Source organism: Scophthalmus maximus, chromosome 15, assembly GCF_022379125.1.
Source record: "Scophthalmus maximus strain ysfricsl-2021 chromosome 15, ASM2237912v1, whole genome shotgun sequence".
Classification (NCBI taxonomy): Eukaryota; Metazoa; Chordata; class Actinopteri; order Pleuronectiformes; family Scophthalmidae; genus Scophthalmus; species Scophthalmus maximus.
This window is the reverse complement of record NC_061529.1, coordinates 17,815,819-17,831,836: the sequence shown is the minus strand read 5'-3', so window position 1 is coordinate 17,831,836 and position 16,018 is coordinate 17,815,819. Positions and strand designations below refer to the sequence as shown.

Genomic DNA, 16,018 nt, shown 5'->3' with positions numbered 1-16,018 from the left:
GATGAGTTGCTGCACACGGCGCCTGACCAGCATGTGGGTGGCGGGAACCACAGGAATTAGAGGAGTAGCAGGAAACCATTTAAACATCTCAGTGTGTCTGGAAAGTACTGTTGTGTAGCCATGCAAGCCCTGATTTTGCTCTCACTCTCAGGGTGCTTGCATGGGTCATTCCATGAATGAAATTTTTGTCATCAGCATTGCTATGTATAGACAGGATGCAACTTAATTCCAGTCCAAAATTGTTCTTAGGCTTCAGCTGCTTTCACTAAGCAATAACAGTGTAACCCCTCAAATTGTCAGGTCCTTCAAGATGGATGCTATTTATAAGTAAAAAAAATACACTGACAATTTAAATTAGTGCATGTAATTCTCGCAAAATTACTTTCAGATGACTCTTTCTCACTTTTTTGTCCTTCGATGTGGCCAGATAGCTCTGTCAGGAAATTCGATTGCCTTTTATTTTTGTTTGATGGCACTTAACACTAATGGGGGGGAGTCTGTGCAGGGGCAGCTGCACCCTGCCGACCATAGCAGCCACATCATTTTAGATCCATATTCCGTCAAAATGGGAGCCACGGTGCAGGAGGCCTGATCAATAACACAGAGGCTGCACTCACACATACATACACACCCACATTTGAAAATGTTCCACGTGTACCACATAGTCTCCTCAAGAGTTCTTGACAAAGGTAATGGGATTATAGATCAGCACAGAGTTGTAAATTCTGACATAACACTGTGATCTGACAAATGGAGGATTTCCTAAGTGTGTTGCAATACTGCTACTGTAGTCTTCATGACTTCAGCACTCTGATGTGTGACATAATAACTGTATCAATAACACTGAACATTTATGGCAACCAGTGCTGCTATTAAAATTATTTTTACAGAGAAATTAGAAAGATGATTAGGTAATTAAAAACGGACATAAATGGATGAATAAAACAAAGCAAGCAAAGTACATCAAGTGAAGATTGTCTAAATTGTGGTTCTTATTAATTTAGCATAGGTCTTGCATCAACTTCGGCTTTGTCACGACTGATGTAATCCAGAGCCCTTGAGAGAGAGACTAGCGACATCTCCTTTCTCTCCAATGGACCAGGGGTGAGGTCGAATTGTCAAATTGGCTTAGGAAGTTTCCTAAATCTTGAAGTCACCTGGAAGTATTTGATCAGCAGCCATGATAAGAGCTGTTCGGATTCTCTAAATGCATAGGAAAGGAGCTTCAGTGCTTCCTTTCCTATCTCTTTTAGCATAGGGTACACTGGACCTTCCTATGCGAAAGGTAAGGAGATATAGACGCCCCACAATTCATTGCGCCAGCGATATTAAAAGTGACGTGCCATGCACAAACGTAAACGATTAAATCTGAAATGGAAGTAGAAAAAGTAGATGAGTAATAAATATGACCCAGAAGTGACGCACGGCATCATGTAAGTTACCGTTGCATATGAATCATTTACATCTAGTTTCACCATGGCAGACGCACTTAAAAACCATCCGCCATCTCGTGATGATGTAGTATAGTGAAAGTCGTGTTGGATTCTCTAAACAGCGCTGTTCTATCAGTCCTCCTTTACACCTTTCCTTGACCTCATGACATTTTCCACTGAGGTCAAGGAATAGAAGTTAGGAGTAGTAGATAGGAAGGACAATTCAACGTCACCCCAATTTTGTCCCAAGCAATGGCGGATCATGGAGCCTCTGAATAGTTCCCGGAAGTGAGCAGCAGTGGATTTGAGTAACAGCAGAATGGAGTCAATGGACCGTCTGTGTTGCACTTATGAAGGGTAAGACGTTAAAATAATCTGATTGTATCTGAATCTGAATCAAATCTAAATGTGCATCAAAGCATGTTTGTTGATTAGGATTCTGTATTTATTTTTATTTTTTATTTTTTATTATTTAAAAAAACATATTGACTAACTACATTGAGTAACTTCACGGGCATCTAAATCGATACATTTGTTGACATCTTATTACCCAAAATCGCAGTTCTGTTGCGCAAAATAATGGATTCGAATTGCGCGGCAAGAACTTCCGGGAACTATCCGAAGCGGACATTTTTTGCACTTCCGTTGTCGCGACTTTCCATAAAGACGGCTCTGGGCACTGACGCGTTTCCAGGCGGCGGCGGGTGAGCACTTGGGCAAGAGCGGTCGGGTCCCCTGATTGAGTGACGAGCGGCAGGTGTGTGAGAGGGCGTCGTCCAACCGCCTGCCTGACGTCGGGGAGCTTGTCTGTCCTCAACGCGAGCCGCCGTCTCCGCACAAGCTGCTCATAAGCAATAGTGTGGCAACGACAAGAGGACAGCAAGTCGGCCGTTTTTGCTGAAGGAAGTTTCCGACTGGGGAGTGTTTCGTTTCGTTCGTGTGAGCGGTCTCTTCAGCGAGCGAGGGAGGGAGCGAGACGTTAGCGCCGACGAGGAGGAGCCAGGTGCGAACCTCACCGGTCAAGGTGGTCAAACTCGTGCTCGTACTTGTGTGTGAACGACTGTAGCGTTTTTGGTGGTGGTGGTGGTGTTGTTGTTGTTGTTGTTGTTGTTGTTGTTGTTGTAATTTGATATTATGTTGCGGTGGCGTCTGCAGTGGCAGGAACTGTGTGTAAAATCGGTCGTGCAATAGATATTTAGCTTGCTAACATTGACGTGGGCCAAGCGGCTAGCTCTCGATGTTGTGCACGCGCACTCTGCACGGTTTAAGCAGATCTTCCAGTATTTTCCATTTTAAAAAACAAACAAACAAACAAACCCCGCTGGTGATACATGAGTGCCAACAGTTTCGTCTTCCGTCTCCTCTCTGCCCCCGACTCCTGTTATATTTTTTGGAACAATTATTTCCTAAATTGTCATGGCAGTGTTTTCTGTCATGCTTCAGGGAAGACACAACACACAGGGAGATGTGCGAGCCATAAATCATCTTATTATGTGGCGCAATTATGTGCATTATCTAGTATTGTCTATACTGGTCCTAATGGTGCATATAATTGTGCTTCATCGTGAATTTGGATAATGAATGATGATAATTGTTGATTGATCTAAGGGCTGTTTCACTGGCCTAGCTGGTCACACTTGAAGCTTTTAAACGATCCACAGCAGTAAATACAACATGAAGTGTAATAAACTGAAACTATAACTTGATAAACTCAAAGTACAGTACCTGATTAGTCTTCTGGTTTACCTTTTTTAAACGAGTGATTTAAATCTCAGGTGATCTAAGCGGAATGATCAACTTACACATGTGATGCTGGATCAGCTGTTGTAGTGTTGGCCCTGTTCAAGCCAGGCATTGATATTAAGAAATAGTTTCAGGTGATCAACTCACCTCTCCAAAGAACAGAGGACTAACTTGAGATCTGATCCCTCGGGACACGTTGGGATGTGGTCTGGGACGCACGTGGCCACATTCTTTGAGCTGTGTGAACGCAAACGTGTCCTGGGCCAAAAATAATAATAATAATAATAATAATAAAAACTTAGTTTTATATAGCGCCTTTTAAGGGACCCGAGGACGCTTTACAATTCCACTAAAACAAACAACCAAACAAACATATAGTCATGGGGGATTATAGGCCTTGGCGAACAGATGGGGTTTGAGGATTTTTCGGATTTCTGAGGGGATGGAGTTCCAGAGGGTAGGGGCTGCAACACAGAAGGCTCTGTCCCCAAAAGTCTGCAGCCTGCTGTGGGGGATGGAGAGCAGACCCTTGTCTGTGGACCGCAGATTCTGGGAAGGGGTGTTGGGTTGTAGAAGGTCAAGTAGGTTTTGGGGGGGCAAGGGCATCGAGTGATTTATAGGTGAGGAGGCAGATTTTGTAGGTGATGCAGTGCATTACGGTTTGATGCAAAGGTAAAGCTGTGTCATCGGCATAGCAGTGGAAATGAAGGACCACCTACTCAGCTGACGTCCACTGACTTGCTACAGTTTCGGAATGAACTGAAAATAATTAGTATTTCCCATACACTGTTCAGTCTTCTATTTGTGGCCACCGCAGCCTGCAACAATATTCATTTGACCACCATTAATTGATAAAATTTTTTTTTCACTTTGTCAAATGAGGAAAATCTAGTTTCGTTGTAGAGCTGTTGTCCTCTAGACTGGGACCCTGACCTTTTCTGGGAGCTCATTTCATATTACTTCTGCTACAATACGGTGTAGATCCCCTCCATTGGGAATTGATTTCCCTCCGGCAGAACACTTGCTGGTCCAATCACAACCGATTATCTGATAATGGGCGGGGTTAATACCATGACGTGAAGAGAAGAGACTTTGTAAACAACCATGGCCGCCACTGATGAATATTTTTGTGTTGCTCAACGGACGTCACGTGATTTGTTGCTCTCACTTGGTTGTAGGTCTTTCCAATGGGCTACTTGCATAACCGTTTCCGGGTTCTACTTAATACTGATCAACTGTTTCTGATCTGTTTGGCTCTATTAGCTGATCTGTAACGATGTCTGCTGCAGACCTTTGTGTGAGAGGTGAAGGAGAAATGATCCCGGCTCATGTTTACCATCCATCGTCTTCTCAGGTCGAGATAGGTCGGAAACCCATGAAAACTTAGTATGCAATTAAATTTCGATGACACCGAACAGCGTGGGACACAGCAGTGCTCTGAGTTCTTCTTCATCTGTTTTTGAAAATGTCCCACTTTGGACATTTTCCTTCGTAACACTCGTGACAAAAACTCTGAATGAAGTAAGTAAGTAAACGGTAATGGTACACAGACCAGAAACAGACGAGCTGCATTATTTTGATATGGAAGTACGTCACAAAGCCCAGTGCATGTAGCGCATTGCGTCCGGAGGCCTTTTTGTCTGCGTCAGTTGGTAGCGCCCTCTTGGAAATCGAATGACCTGAGAGGTCCAGGAATAATGAGCATTTGAGTATTAGTCTGGCTACACCAGGCTAGTGGTCAGTCCCTCCTTTACCTACACACTCCCTCCCTTACTCTCAAAACCTAAATCATTTTGTGTTCGGAAACAAAACCAATGTACGTGTTCATTTGCATATAGAGTTAGGAGCTGAGATCCTATTGCAAGTGGTCACTGTTGATCCATATGGAGATAAGGCCAGGTGTTATATGACATATGGAGCTGTCCACTTGTGATCGCTTCACCCAAGACGCATGTTAATTTTTAATGGTCCCGCTGGCACACATCACACACACACTCCGATCAGCAAGAATGTAGCACAAACTCCACCTAATGACAGATCCGGACTGTGAGCAAATTCAACAGTGGTGTTTCCATGTGAAATGGATGTTTGCATCAATGTTTAATGCAGAGCCTGCACCCCGCACGCTCCTCCAGGTGCAGCAGGGGGGTCGTCACATTGGGAAAAGATGGAGAACTTTTGAGATGCTTGTCTGCAGGTCAGCTTATCTGTAAAATGATGAAAGCACAGACTCTAAAACCCTCCATTAGTCATTATTATCGTGATTAAATTTGCCATGTGTTATGTCTTGAAAACCAGAGACTGTGAAGCAGTTTTTTTGTTTTTTTTGTTTAATAATGTGGATTAGTTAAATGTACAAAAGATATGAATGAAATATGACTCATGGCTTACTTTCAGTAACAAGCTCAGGCTGTGGCAGACTGTGGAATTAAAAAAACTGCACAGGTCATGAATACATTACTCATCCGAGCTGCAGTCCTAAAAGGAAACCTGCCTAAACCAGTTGTATTGAGTTATGAGTAACTGACCTGTTTAATTCACCCATTATTCTCTAACCACTATCAAATATATTTTTACATTTCTACATTTAAAAAAATATATATTTATGTATACATTCTGTTGATGGCAGCAGGGGAGTGAATAATCTACAGGGAATGATAGAATGTCTTGTTTAAGTTTTCATTTCTTCAGAAGTAAGACAGATTGATCTGTGGGCCTTTTTAATATGTCATTACGTACTGCATTAATAATATTGTAATGTTACAGGCAGTGGTATCATACTACTCAGTGAATGATTTCATAGTTTTCTAAAAGAGGACTATCGGTTGAATAGGATTCAGATCAGAACATAAAAACAACACAGGTTAAGATTTTTGAATATTCTGAGTTGTCCTGCTCCTGGTATTTATTTATTAAGTGCCAGGTTAACGTGTCAGTAAGCGATTCCAAAGCAATACACTTTTTGTGTATTCTTCAGACCTGGTATCAACATCTGTCCTGAGGGATCTGATCACAAGTGGACAGCCCTTTTTGTTTGCGATCAAATTAAAAAAAATTCTAAAATACAAATCAACAGGAAGAAATGTGACACGTTTTTTTAGATAATAAAAAACAAAAATACACTACACATACTTGGGAAAGCAAAGTATTGGAAACACAGAGATGTGTTTAGAAAAGAAAACACCCAGACAATGCAAACAACAAAATTATGAATCCTGAGCATGTGTGCACACACACACACACACACACACACACACACACACACACACACACACACACACACACACACACACACACACACACACACACACACACACACACACACACACACACACACACACACACACACACACACACACACACACACACACACACACACACACACACACACACATACATACACATATGGACAGCCTTTAGTGCGACTGTTCACACCAGAACATGTCTGCTACAACCGATTGTGATCAGATCTCACTTCCCCGCTCTATATGCAAAAATACACGTACGTCGTTACTGTTCTCGAAGACCACGTGATGATTTTAGCCAGTCGACGGTGTGTGTCTGATTGAGTGTGTGTGCGAGTTATAAAGGGAGACCAGAAGCAGGAGAGGATGATTCAGCTGCGTGTAGCTCTATCGTGTCATATGACTGTTCCCATTTGAAAAAAAATGTTGCGCCCAGATCACCTCCCAAAGTGGTCTGAGTGATTAAATCCCTTTTCAGTGCGTTTCCACCTAACGCCGTCCTCTTCCGATTGGATCACTCCAGACGGATGCCATGTGTGTACTAGCAACGACGTGATCAAAGTGATTTGCCGAGTCCTCGCCGTCTGCCAGATATTTAGCAGGCTAGACAAGTCAACCAATCGGCTGTAGTGTTAGCTGTGATGTGACAAGCAGTCAAGTTATTTGTCTCCGCCCACACAACACAGAGAGCGTCTGCTCAAACGACTTCCTGTTTCTGGCCTTTCATCAAGTATTCTGCAATATATTGAACATGAGAATTTCTTTCTGACAGCCATCATAAGACAAACAATCCCTGTTTTGCCCATGTATTGCGTATTTTCCTGTGTCACTCATCGTGTGTTTTCGTGACAACTAACTTTGCAGACATTTCTCCTGGTGAAGGATCGTGTAGTGTACCCTGTCGCCATTGAGTCACGTAGTGTGAACAGCACGGTGACTGAAAGCCTTTGATTACAAGACGGCATTTCGTGTATTATAAACAAAGTTTACAACATTGTTGTATTACAACGTTGAAAATCGTGTAGTGTGCCCGAGATATTAGTGGCTGATAAGTGGTTTTGTAGACCACCTCCTCTCTTTAGTCATGGTCTTTTCAGTTTTATATTTCACTTCTATCAAACCATTGGTCGTCTGCGGCCAAAATGTGGACATTGCTGTCATCAAAGGAGTGTCCCTAGTCCTCTGTGTAAAGGTGGATTTCTGAGTCCTGACCTGACGCAGTTGCTCCTCTTTGATGTAGTTGTGAAGCAATGCACAGACCTGTGCATTCCTCACTGCACTGAACTGCGTACACTACACTGCTCTGCTTCTGTCTTGTTGTTCTATCCTTATGTTGGACAAGTTTCTGCCTCGGGGTGTTACTGGGCGTGAGGTGCACTCGGGTGTGTTGTTTGGCAAACATCCTCCTGAGTTTCTGATACTCCTGCTAAGTAAAGAATGACAACGTTGTTCTGTTTATTGCTGTTTTCCGCTCTGTCTATTTGATGTTGTGTGGTTTTTGAAAAGGGCCCAGTTTGGGTAACCACATGTTTTAAGTGCTTCCCTAATGTGCCCTTGTTCCCTTTCCCTCCCTTCCGTACTTGTGGCCACACTCTGAGCCCTGTGGTGTGGGACTCTGATAACCTCCAGCTTGTGCTCCAGTGGGTGGTGAGAATTGAAGAGTAAATATTGATCTGCGTTTGTGGGTCCCGGTGGTAGGCAGACTGAGGTTGAGTGGTTCGACCTCTGCCTGTCTAACACCTATTTCCTATTTAATGAAGCTATCTACAGACTGAAGCATGACTGTGCAGTGGGATCACCAGGGTCTCCAATAGTGGCCAATCTCAATATAAAAGAAGTAGAGAGAAGGTCGCTGATCTCCCTCACAGGAAAAGCACCACCCCAGTCTAGGTATTTGGATGACACACGGGATTGGATACCTTCAGAAACCACCTCAGAGCAGTGGACAGCAACAGGAAGTTCGGAGGAAGTAGTCTGGGTTCCCAGGACTGCACGTTGAAGATGACTAAAACCTCATCATTGAATTATACCGAAAAACATCAAGCAAGTCCTGCTATGTTCATGTAACACTTAGTCTACTTTCAGACATGCACACAAGTTCCTGAACATTTCCAGAGTGGCTACATGTGGGAACCCAAATGTTGCTCCAGACATTTTCCGAAACTTTTAGAAACACATAGGTAATCATCTTTCAAAGTGGCAAACAGAAAATGTGGGACAACCACCCACACAAAGCTCCACTGACGAGATGTCAACTGTTGAGAGGCAACAGAAATTATTTACTGGTAGTGGCTGTCTTGCTTTGCTGCTGTGGTGGAAGGGAATCACGCAGAAAGAGGAGCAGGTAAAGGTTAGATATCCTGGAGAAAAAGAGACTGCTGGTCTGGAAGGGCAGCGGGAAGGATTGACTGCCACAAAATAGTGTGTGTGTGACTCTGTGTGACAGTGTGTGGGGAAAAGAGAGGTTAACAAGCAGAAAGTGGTGAAAGCCAGAGACAAAATAATGGCGGGTCAAGAGATGGGCCAGATTTATAGAGTACCATTTCAGTTTTTTAAAAGCCTGCCAGCATTACATTAACGTCAGTGATTATAGGTGGAGGCATCGTGGTAAATCATGTCCACCTTCATACGGCAGCAGCTTTCTCCTGATGGAATGTGTTTGTTAGTGGGGCCTTGTGAGGAAAGCCTGTGACGCGACCAAGATGTGGCAAAGGAAGAAAGGCGGATTGTCTGTGGATGCTGTGTGGCAGCGTTTGATTTGTGCTGACATTCCGAGAGACTGTCAGTGTCAGGCCAGTCAGCTGAGGGACCTTTTCGCGTCTCCTGTTAAACAACATTCTTTCGCTTGATCTGTGACTTGCAGCAAAGACATCAACATTGTCATAGCATGTTACAGATTCTCCCACGGTGCTGTAATGCAGTTTTACTGACACACACAGAACTTCTGCAAGTGTGTAAGTCAGTGCTCTGAAATAATGTTAAGACATGATAAAGGGACTGTGTCGGTATCTCAGGGAAGGAGTTTAAAGTTTGGCATTCCTTTAACTTTTGGTACCTGTTCAAGACAAATACCGAAAAATAGCTAATTTGTTTTCTAACAGACGAAAGCTGCAGTCTGAGTCCTTGATTTATATTTGACTAATTTTGCCAAGACAGATTTCCTCTATATACACGAAGCAGAATTTATTACTTATTACATTAAGTAGGTATATTAAATGCATAATGATCATTACCAAGCTCAGCACATTTACATTTTTAAACTTTGAAAAGGGAAGAGATTAAATTATACTTTATTAGTTTGAAATAAAGGGCTGAATAAATTTATGCTGCTGGAAGCTTAGCAGTGTTGTCGAATACTGTATATTTGGTTAATACGCAGTAAAGATGGAGGCATTTTTTAAATAAAATTGACAATTCATTTAAGTGCCAAGTCTCAGCATTACATCAGTATCGAAAGGACTGTGTGGGAACCATGTCCCTTTTAAAAGTAAACTCCTGGTGTCGACTATGTGTAGAGACAATGTGTTGACATTGACTTGGTGTAAGGGATTCAAACTACCTACCTACTAGTACCTAGTTTCTGTTCTGTACATTGTATTAGTACATAGACACTGCTCACGTCCTCCAGTGTCTCACCCCGTCAGGTAATAATAATGATTTATTGAAGATGTCTTTTTATCGGCGTGAACACTGTGTATAGAGCTGAGAAATGTTTGTAGTTTGATCCATAAAGATTCATAGTGAATGAACTGATAATGAGAGATAAACAATGCAAACTAATGCAGTCCATTGGAGTGAGTGTTTTTCCGTCAGAAGATTTTTTTTCTTCCTTTTTGCCTTAATCCCTGTATATATAATATTTTTTAGATGTATATTGAAATACCAGTCCATGTTTTTATTCTTTGTAAGGGAAATGCCTCCAGGGTGCCAGTATGTGCCTACACTCATCCTCATCAGCATTAAAGTGACTGTGGCTCCTGTTGTGTTTACCTCTGTCGATGGTGCAACTAACACCAAGAAATCAGTCTATCAACTCATTTGAGTGAAAGATTGTTCTGATCCCGCCGCTGTCATGTAAGACACATGCAGCTGCCACTCTGGCCTGTGGGCTCCTTTAGTTCTATAAAGTGATTTATGTTTTACTGTGTGGAAAGATGTCCTCATTCTCGAAAAGGAATAGTAGTTGAATCATTTGCACAATGTGTAATTGTGTAATGTATAATAATACATACACTGACACAGCACCCATATACAGTAGCAATAGGATTCCTATTCATTTTTGTATGCATGGTCAGCTGTAATCTGTATGATCACTGTCATGACAAGCTGGTTTCATAACTGACTTGTCAGCACGGCCGCTGTGACGTCACCGCAGCGCCAGACTATTTTATGACCTAGTGCAGTATTCTCCTAAACAAAAAGTGTCGCTGCTGACAAAATATCTACACCACTGGAATCGCCACAAGAAGAAGAAGAAGGAGGCGTCACGCGCCATGACAATAGCGACAGAGCTGGTGTTGGGATCGTTCAATGAGGAAGAAATGGTGGTCTTACGCTTGCTTTCAGAAAGGCGACGTAAAAGAAGAAGGTGGTCTGTTTATCCTTTAAACGACCACAGGCACGTTGGGGGGCGAATTCAGAGTCTTAGTAAAGCCCATGCACATGTCGTACGAAGAGATGCACTTTGCTCATTTCCGCATGTCTTCATATCGCTCCGTTTGATCAAGACAATTGCACCGCTCCCTGAACAACACTGTCTGGCAAGCTTTCGACTTATCATATTAAAATTAATACACGCATCTCTCCTGAGCACTCATTCCAGAACATTATCACCTGTCCCCGGACGATGCAACAACCGTCCCCTGGAACATTCCAGGGCATTCAGAACCTGGTATCACCCAGAACAGGTGAAATTCATCTACTATTTAAAAGCATTGTTAGGCTAAACAATAGGGCCATTTAAAGCCAAGAACAGAATTTCTGGGGTAGCTGATGTAATAGCAACTGTGGGCCTTATCTCCTTCTTCACTTTTTAAACTTCACTTAAAGGAGAGATCTCAACAGGGCCATGGATCATGCTCCGTTTTTTTTGCCATCTGGAAATCTCTACTCCCTCATTGACAGATCATACAGGTGTATGTACAGGGGGACATGTTCGCTGACTCTTGCCTCCAGCTCGTCCATCTCGCCAATGCTCCAGCGAGCGACAAGTTATGAAGAATGTGAGGTGCGCAACCCCGTGAAACGGGACCAATGCGGACCCACGGTCAGTCTGACATCATCTCCGCCGTGCACATGGTTTCCGATGCGTCAAGCAAAAATCCAGCTTTATGCTGAATGCTTCTACATGTGCATGGAATGCTTCTCTACGTACAACAAAGAAGCATTGATTTACCACGGCTTGCTCGGGTGTGACAGTATTTCTGTCTGCAATGTTGTTGCCTGGTTACGGAGCACAGAGCCGGAGGATGCCGGAAATCAAAGTGAAATTGAAAAAAAAAAAATGACCTCCTGGTCTCCAAGCCCTTCTATCAAATGCATGAGATTGTAAAGGGGCACAGCATTTGCTCCAGATAATACAGAAATTCAGTGAAATTCACAAAACCTGAAGTGTTTTTCCCCAGTTTTCAAAAAAAAACCAATAAAAAAAACAGGCCTTGTCTTCATTATGTCCACCGGAGTTTTGCTTGTCCTTTTAGATCATATATTTATTAACAAGCACAATTTCAGATGTTTCTTTGTCATTATGAAAATCACATCATTCTAGTACTAGTGCACACAGGATGTGCTGCTATGTTTTAACACATTGAGATCTGTCTCTCTCTCTCTGTCTTCAGTGTACGTATTCACACGGACGTGACGTGTGTGTCACACCAGCTGCTTCAGCTGCAGGCGGCTGACAGATGAGCAGTGAGGGACACGCAGGGGACAGTGGTTGCAGTCACTTACACCACTGCCCCATTGCGCTCTTGGCCCTTCTGGAACTACTGAATAAATAATAACAGTTATTGCGATGTAAATCTTGCAGGGTGGAGGAATGAAGTACGGCGTGTCGACGGATACGTCTTAAGCATAAGTATTTATTTTCAGTAGCAGATGCGTCAGGGAGACGAGATGAGCGGTACAGGAAGTTAACAAGTTAACAGCAGTGTTTCCGCTGGTAACATTTCACGTTGTACTTGCGCTCAAATACACACGTGCAAACAGACTGAGGGAGAGGCGGAGACCCCTGCTTTGTTCTTATTAACATTACTAGTGTAGTGGCCGTTTTCAACATTGTTTGGACAAGGCTGTTTGCTTAGTCCGCGGTGTTGCTTGTTGTACTTTACTTTTTTTAACTGCAAAATGTGACCTGCAGTTATTGAGCCACGACGACTAAACTGGCTCTGGACTGAAGACCTGCAGGACTCTGGCGCTGCACAAAGCTGATGAATCACAGTTTCTGAGCCCTAAACATCACACATGCATTTTCCGGCTTATGAGATGAACAGTTCTGGACATATGACTGACAGACTGACGAGACACGTTTCTTGAATAATTAATAAGCATTGGATAGAGGCCTCTATGCTGCGCTTAAATATAAAAAATCTATATATGTCTAACTTCATTTCTTTGAAGCACACAAAACATATGAATTTTGGAAATTAAATTAAAATCCTAATACAGACAGAATTCTGGTCTTAAAAATGATAGGAATACCCATCTGATACATTGCAATATCCTGAGGAAATAATCTGTTCATAAATTTTGTACAAATGGCTATTTCTAATAAAAATTCCTGCAGGTACCGAGGTCACCATTTAGGTTCATTTTACAGTTAATTGTTCTTTGAAATTGAGTGATTTTTTTTTTTTTTTAAAGCTATACCTTTCCCTCTTTTTTTGTAACAGTATGTGGTTGGGGGTCAGTGTCCATACAACGCTAAGGTTGTAAGGACATTGATGGTGGGGATCATCATTCATATCAATCCAATGTGTTAATGATTAAAGCTCTAGCCTCCTAAATTGCTATCAAAGTTCACCAGATTGATTGATTTTAACTTTAAAATCTACGAAATTTTCTTCCCGGGTTGCATGCCCCCGGACCCCCTAGAGGGTTTCACGTCCACCTACTTTAGTCTCTTGAGATCCTATGGGAAACACTGCATGCGTTATGGAATTCAGTTCGATAACAGAACTAGGCTATATTATTAGTAGTAATCGTTACAATGCTTACTTAGGTAAAAACAAACGCCCTCTGGCAAACACCCCCCAATCTGTTATCTGCTTCTTTGATTAATAATCGATATATGGGCCTATATATCAGTCGAGCCCTAATGGATACTACAATAGAGAAAATTGGACTGTATTGTAACACAAATATGTGGTGAATTTGGATAATATTCTTCTGACCTTACTCAATGTGCTGTCATCCTCGTTAAGAAGCCTAAAATATTTAGACAATACATTAAGGAGAATAACACTAAGTCAACAAATATCTAACCATAACAAATTCTATAACAGTAATTATACTTATTACTGGTATTCGTTTTGTTACTACTACTCTGATATTCATCATTGTGAGAATGCCTGCTAAACGCCATGGTATCTTTACTGTTGCTTTTGTGTTTGAGTGAAGAACAGAAGTCTGCACCTTTGTGAATATTTACATTTCTTTCATCATATTGAATGGCCATGGTTGGATTGTATGTTTTGTGGAAACTAAGGTTGTATGACTGATGATTGGTCAGTTGAGCGACAAGAGGAAACTGTATGGTGGATGTGTTTGGATATGTGGTCAGCATGTTGTAACTGCTTTCTTTGAAACTGGGTCTGTGTTCTGAGGATGTGTAATTTTTTTTTGATGAGCAAAATTATTTTCTTTTACAAATATTCCTTCTCATACGTAGTAACATTATTATTCCTGATTTCATCACATTGCATTAAATATGTTGGAGCTCCCAGATGTCCACACTGTAATCAGCTGACTGTAGCTTTATGATTAAAACCTCATGTTTCAAATTGTTTCGAGGGACAGAGCCCTCGAAAGACAGAGGAAGAGAGCATTGTCTCCATAACTTTTTTTTAAAGGTGGAAGAAGGCATATGGAATAGTATATTCCATTTTGTCGTGCAGGAATATAATTATGTGTGTGAATGTCTTTGGCACATAATATTCTTGCATCCGCTTGCTGGGAGATTTGAGAAAACCCTCATTCAAGCACTACATTCACAATAGCCTGGTTAGAGCCAAGAGCAGAGCAGTAGAACATATTTTTTTCCACAGTGCTGTTATATTTACTTGCACATCAGCATGCTGAAAAACACTACGAAAAATAAATATTCCATTGCATGCGTCTGTGTAATTTTAACTTAATATAATTTATTCACTCTCATAGCACAAGTGTTTGTAATCCTCTGCCCCAGAAACTGGTAGGAGCTCAGTCAGTGCCAGAAAGAAAACCGCAATTTCACCTTTACTATTATCAGCCATTTGCACAGACATGGTGTTTGAAACTGGCTCTTAACTGAATGTTTCATGTGTGCATGAAATATCATAATTAGCCCGTTCATTATACTCACAGACAGACAGACAGACACACAGACACACAGACACCAAAATGTCAGTTGTTTCCTGAGTAAGGATGCAGTAGTTTGTGTTACCAGTGTTAGCGTTTAGGCACACACAGATACAGTGATTTCCAAGTCAAATCATCAGACCTTTGGGCCACATCTTCATGGATATCATTGGTCATGCTCACTTGGTCATGTGAGGAACCCATGGAACCAAAATTGCCTGTCACAGAGTGAAAATAAGGCAGATTTGGCCTAACACAGTGTGAATTTACTTACTTTGACTTTCCATATCTTGCTCTATGCAGGTTACAAAATAATGATATAGCTTTAAGGTCTTTTCCAGTTCAATATTTACCTAAACAATCTGTTATTCCCTATATAAAAATAGAGCACTATGAGTGATTGTAATAGTTAAAATTGAATATATAAAAAAGTGTTAGCTTATGCCATCAACACCTCCAAGAAGATTCGATTTTCGTTTTTCTAGTACTTTGTTACTGTATTTTTCATGTATCTGTACTTTTCTTAAGTTGTGTGTACTTTTGCCTTTTCTTAGGGGAAATATCTATACTTTCTACTCCTCTACATTCGGTTGCGTTACACATTACAGTCACATTAGTGTTATTTTTCCCGAATAAAACATAATCAATAGTGGGAGAGGAATCAGAACCAATCGGAGCAGGCAGTTGTTTCTTCAACGAGTCCCTGCACCGGTGAACACACCCAAAATGGATAGGGGAGAGGCTACCACTGAGGCTGAGCCAGACATTTGCCGCCCATGGTTCTATTTAAAAGAGTTTTTAGAGATAACTGGGTGTAAAAATGATTCATGGAGATTCTGGTGCCATCTTTTTGTCCCTCGAAAACACAAGATACTGGCCTTCAAAAATTCAGCGTCAAATATGAAGAAACATACTGAAGCATTATAGGCCGTTGCATTAGGGAATACACAGTTACTTTTACTTTTAATATTCAAAATATATTTTAAAGGAAGTAGTTTCTTACTTTTACTCAAGTAGAAAGGTTGATGTGGTACTTCACCT

General features: G+C 41.7%; 1 protein-coding gene across 4 annotated transcripts in view; it reads left to right on the top strand.

The window, feature by feature from the left end:
- The window catches only part of alk (ALK receptor tyrosine kinase), a 314,269-nt gene that overhangs the window by 111,825 nt on the left and 186,426 nt on the right, over window positions 1-16,018 (top strand). The window contains exon 1 of one of the 4 annotated variants that reach the window (XM_035610015.2): window positions 2,081-2,436. The exons of 2 other annotated variants lie outside the window; for them this stretch is intronic. The gene's annotated coding sequence lies outside the window, so the exon portion shown is untranslated. Of the gene's footprint in view, window positions 1-2,080; window positions 2,458-16,018 lie in introns of those variants that run through there. One more of the 4 variants, XM_035610014.2, reaches the window with a different exon arrangement.